Here is a 6,000-nt window from a genome sequence, read left to right as displayed (position 1 = left end):
TTCAGTCACTGTTAACACATGGGTGAGGGTCCTGTGTGAATGGCACAAGTACATGAGTACCACATGTTAGTAGGAATGAGTGTGTAAGAGTAAGAATGGAGGGAGGATGTGAGAGATTGTGAAGGAGGAAATGGACATAACAAAGATATTGAAGAATCTGTGAGCTCTTCATCAACCAAAGGTGATGGAATGTTCAGTAGAACCCTTTCTAGGGTTGACATCATGGTGCTGTGTGGTAATAAGACAGAGCCCTGTTTTTACTGCCCCGAAACTCTTGTTTTGTATTAGCTAATGTAGCGAAGATGCAATTTTTCAGTTCGCCTCCCTCCTTTGATTAAGTCTCAGCTCACAAAATTCATTTCGGCAGTAAGTGCCATGTAAACTTCTTACTCTCCCCCACCCCCCACTCCCAGCTTCCTTCCATTAATGTTCACACTCAAAGAAGAGAGATGGCTCTCCACGGATAAACCACAATGGCTGTTTCAAATAGCAAAACTCTCCCTTGACAGATTATGGGAGAGCTTGGCTATAAGCAACACGCAGACATATACACTCAAGTGTATTCAGACAACACCCCCCTTGCCTTCAGGGAATGCACTGAGGGTGGGAGTTGCAAAGGGATGCACTCTGCTGAACTCACAAACGTCAGAAGGAAGGATAATATCTAATAAATATATCCTCTCCTCGTATCTACACACACCCTTACAGGATGGATGACAGAGAGCGGTGTGAGCATGTGTCTAGAAATGAGCTTAATGTACAGAGGCAAAATTTATATATGTTGGACCTATCCACCATTATCTTACCCTTGTTTCACACAGAAGGGAGTGGACCCCCCCAGCCCTCACATGGGGGCTTCCCTCTCTTCTCCCACCTTGGCAGATCTTCCCTTCCCTGCCTCTCACACAGGGTCTTTCACCAGTCTTCCATCACCTTCATATGCATACCCTCATTAAACCGAAGTCGAGGACATCAAAAAACTAAACAAAACATTAGCAAAAGCAATAGCAGGATGCCCTTCTGAGAGTTGACCAGAAGGGCATACCATCCAACATTTCTCTGATGAAAATAGGGATGCCCCATTCAATAAAAATAATAATCATAATAATCACCATTTTATTATTTACACCCCACCCATCTGACCGGGTTGCCCCAGACACTCTGGGTAGCTTCCAATATATATATAAACGTAATAAAACATTCAACATTAAAAAAAACTTCCCTATACAGGGCTGCCTTCAGATGTCTTCTACATGGTTGTCTAGTTACTTATCTCCTTGGCTCAGGGGTCACCTAACTCCATACCCTCCAACATTTCTCCGATGAAAATAGAGATGTCCTAAGGAAAAGCGGGACATTCAGAGATCAAATCAGAAATTGGGATGGCTTCTGTACATCCGGGAGTGTACCTGGAAAATAGGGGCACTTGGAGGGTTTGGAAGGGAATGCAGCTGTCAGTGTGAAAAGGGGTTCCTGACCCTGCCCTACAATATAAATGCATTCAGGGGTGTAGGAAGGGGGGGCTGTCTGCCCCAGGTTCCATCATGGAGGGGGGTGTGTCAAAAAGGAACAATTACTACCCTACTAGGGCAGTTCATAAAAAACTTTTTTTAAAAAAATGCCTGCTCCAAAGGTCTTATCTTACTACACTAGGGATTATATAGCTATATCTGAAATTTCATGCATATCAGTTAATATCTTGACCCTCCTCCACGAAAATAACTGTTTACTTGGCCGTTTTCATATGTTGTGAAGGCTGAAATTTCAATTCAGTGCAGCCAAAACACAACCCATCCTGTAGATTTAAGTATCTGTCCACAGTAGCCTCCTTGTTATCAGAGGCCCAGAATCCACATTCCTTTGTAAGAAAATATGAAATAACGTAAAACTATTTTTGCAGGCAAAATTAAAAAAAAAAATCAATGTGGGGGGTGGGGTGACAAGAAATTTTCCATACCGGGTACCACCTGACCTTCCTATTGGCTTTTTGTTACCCATTGTTAGCTTTACCTCTCTTCCTTTCCATTCTACCTCTTTGATGTCTTCTCGTTCTTCTAGTCTAAGTGTAGATTTAAGCTCCTTGTAGGGACAGGGTACATAGTTCCCAGTTGGGACCTACAACTTGCATGCTTTCTCCTCGCCTGTTTCACTGACAACACTAGGCTAAGCAAGCGATAAATGACAAGGACAAATGCTAACATTCGTGCAACCACAGAAGCACCACCCACCTCCATCTCTCTTCAACTAGGATCATTTCAGTTCATCCTCCCAAGCCCTCCCTGAACTTTTTCAGGCGGACGTGCATTTGGCTGCTTTCCGTCAGTTAATATAAAAGCTGACTCCAACAGCAACAAGCTCATTGTAAGTGGGGAGAAAAGCAACAATGGTCAGCAAATAAATAAAAAATTGCCCCCTACCAGCAAAGTGCTGAGACAGCCTACAGTGATGAATTAAGCTCTTAAGCCACCATAAGCTGCTGAAATGGTTTCTCAGAGGCCTCCGTCAAAAGTTCCAGGCGGCCACTAAGCGACTTTTAGACACCTTTAGACAAAAGTGCTTGAGACCGCCCTCTTAGCAAGTTCAAGAGGGCCAACAGCAGTAAACTCTTTGCTGTATTTCACTGCCTTAATGGGTGGGGGGAGTTTGGGCATAAATGACTTTATTTGTTCAAGTGGACTGCGGAGCCTTCCCAGCCCCACTCGAAAATGATTTGTTCAATGAACAGTAACTGAAATGGGATTGTGACATCTGGCATTCAGCATACTTGGACATACTCCCTTAAGGGTAGGGCTGTAGCTCAGTGTTAGAGCATCTCATACCCTCCAACATTTCTCTGATGAGAATAGGGACACCCTATGTCATAAATGAGGAATTTCAAAGAGTGAAAAATCCAGACAGAACTTGTCCAAAGTTGCACTGCTTACATGGGCTGCCATACATCTGGATTTCACTGGACATTTTGCCAATTTCCACCCAGACACTGCTGCCGACTATAGTATTCTGTATATGTCTGGGAAATTCCAGGTGTATGGCAACCCTACATTAATTATTTTACTATTTATACCCCATCCACCTGACTGGACTATCCCAGCCACTCTGGGCACCTTCCAACATACCGTACTTTTCCATGTATAAGACTATGTTTTTCTCATAAAAAATCATGCTAAAAAGTGAGGGTCGTCTTATACATGGTTAATGAATAGGGTGGGTGTTTGATTGGTTGCTGCGTCAATGGGTGGTGATGATTGGCTGATGCTACAGCAATCCCCCCCTAAAAAAAGCTTAACTACCCTGTGCCATCTCCCCCCATTTTCTTAAATTTGAGTCCCCCCAAATAGGGGTGTCTTATAGACGAAAAAGTATGGTATATAAAAACTTAATAAAACATTAAACATTAAAAAAGCTTGCATATACAGAGCTGCCTTCAGATTGTTTGGGGGGGGGGTCACATAACTCCATACCCTCCAACATTTCTCCCGTGAAAATAGGTACATCCTAAAGAAAAGATGGACATTCCAGGACAGCCACGCCACCACCTTCAGCAAGCCCAGAGACGGATTCTTGTAAACACACACTTCGCAACATACCACCTTCCTTTTTTGTAAACAGACTTCTGCTTATTGTGCGAATTGTCTAAACGTAGCACCTGAGAAAATGAGTGCTGCTTCCTTTAAGCACCTACCAGCAGCGACAAAGCTGACAGATGGGAAGTGTGTGATCAGTCCGCTCAGCTTTCCGTTCACCTGCCAAAGCAACAGGGAAGTTGAATCTAACCTGAACTTTCAGAGGCTTATTTTGGATAAGGAAGAAAGGGCACTAGATTAGAAGAAAAGGGAATGGAGGAAGCATTCCAAATGCAGCTTGATGCATCAGCTATAGACGTGCGTGTGTGTGTGTCAACTTGGCTTTACTCTGCTATCATCCAGAGGGGAAAAATATAGTAAGGTTGCATGTCACCCCCAGACTCTGCCAAGCGGCAGCAAGATTCCACAGGGTTCCAGAAATTGTGTTTAAATTAGGAAAATTGAGGGACAGCAGAGGCTAGCGTCTTTAAGAAATATGGTTTCTTTTATGCATATTTACACCTGGAGTCTTCATTGGAGGAAGTGCGGAACAGTAATAATAATAATAATAATAATAATAATAATAATAATAATACATTTATTATTTATAACACACCCATCTGGCTGGGTTTCCCCAGCCACTCTGGGCAGCTCCCAACAGAATATTAAAAACACAATAAAACATTAAACATTAAAAACTTCCCTAAACAGGGCTGCCTTCAGTTGTCTTCTAAAAGTCCAATAGTTGTTTATTTCCTTGACATGGGAAGGCGTTCCACAGGGTGGATGCCACCACTAAGAAGGCCCTCTGCCTGGTTCCCTGCAACCTCATTTCTCGCAGTGAGGAAACCGCCAGAAGGCCCTTGGCGCTGGACCTCAGTGTCTGGGCTGAACAATGGGGGTGGAGACGCTCCTTCAGGTATACTGTGCCAAGGCCTTTTAGAGCTTTAAAGGTCAGCACCAATACTTTGAATTGTGCTCGGAAACGTACTGGGAGCCAAAGTAGGTCTTTCAGTTCGGGTGTTATATGGTCTCGGCAGCCATTTCCAGTCACCAGTTAAACTCCAAGAATGTCTCTCATTGCCACTCTCATAGTTTCAGCAACCTTGGGTTTGAAGCAGCAGTCAGTCATGGCTACCAGTCTCTTGGTGCAGCCACCTCCAGCCAGTGTCAAGATGGTTCGGCTTCCTTCCTCTATCTTGTTCTCACAACACCTTTAGATTTCAAAAAGGACACATTTTTCTGTGTCACCGCGTCCCCAGTCAGCTTGGCAACCTCCCAAATCTCCTTTCTTTGTCCACTCCTGGGGCAGGAGGCAAGAATGTTTCTTTGCATTTCTAGTGGTCATAAATGGCCCAGCACCTGGCTCCCATTGTTTCACTATGGCTCTGCACTTAGCTAGCCTAGCCAGACTGCTTTGCATGAGCCAATCCAGGAATTTCTTGTCTGACATATTTCTGTAGCTTGTATTTTTGCAGAGGAGGGCAACCAAGATGATTAAAGATCTGGAAACCGAGCCTTATGAGGAATTGCTGAAGCAGCTGGGTATGCTTAGCATGGAAAAGAGAAGACTGAGAGGAGATGTGATAGCCATCTTCAAATATTCCAAGGGTTGTCACATGGAAGATGGAGCCAGCATGTTTTCTCCTGCTCTGGAGGGTAGAACTCAAACCAGTGGCTTCAAGTTGCAAGAAAGGAGATTGTGTCTGAACATCAGGAAGAACTTTATGATGGTATGAGCTGTTTTGACAGTGGAACGGCCTCCCTTGGGAGATTGTGGACTCTCTTTCCTTGGAGGTTTTTAAGCAAAGGTTGGATGGCCATCTGTCATGGATGCTTTAGTTGAGATTGCTGCACTGCAAGGGGTTAGACTAGATGACCCTTGGGGTACCTACCAACTCTATGATTCATATCCCAAATATTATCTAAATGCTACCATGTATTAGTTTCTACCATTCACTAACAGACTCTGACATCCTAGATCTATGATGGTATGGTTTTTACCATTTTAACTTAATACTTCTACTTCTGTTTTATATGTTACACACAAACACACACACACACACACACACAGAGAGAGAGAGAGACTGTTATGTCACACAGAATATTGGTATCTTCATGTTTTCTGTGTTTTTGGATTTCGAACCCCTTCACTACATCACATCTTCTTGCAGGAGGCAAATAATTCTCAGGCACTTTCTTCAGATGAAGATATAAATGTGATTAAAGTACTATACCCTCCGGGGCAAGATCCATTGTGCTCCTCACCTTCCGCTTCGTACTTTGTCTTTATTCAAAAAAAAAAAAAAGGAACTTCACTGTACTCCAGTGCCTGCTAAAAATAGCCTTTTAACAACCCGGCTATATGCATGGAAGAAAAATTGCAGGAAGCACAGAATATCATCCCTGCCTGAGTCACCCTCTTCAGTAGTCAGAC

General features: G+C 43.5%; 1 long non-coding RNA gene across 1 annotated transcript in view; it reads right to left on the bottom strand.

The window, feature by feature from the left end:
* Positions 1-1,617: 1,617 nt before the first annotated feature.
* The window catches only part of LOC310765614, a 109,976-nt gene continuing 105,593 nt past the window's right edge, over positions 1,618-6,000 (bottom strand). Inside the window, exon 2 of the long non-coding RNA XR_014549677.1 lies at positions 1,618-1,670. This is a non-coding gene — a long non-coding RNA (uncharacterized lncRNA). The remainder of the gene's footprint in view (positions 1,671-6,000) is intronic.

This window comes from Podarcis filfolensis (assembly GCF_964270895.1).
Source record: "Podarcis filfolensis genome assembly, chromosome: 6".
NCBI lineage: Eukaryota > Metazoa > Chordata > Lepidosauria > Squamata > Lacertidae > Podarcis > Podarcis filfolensis.
Note: the sequence above shows the minus strand (reverse complement) of the source record. Positions and strands in the feature narration are given on the sequence as shown.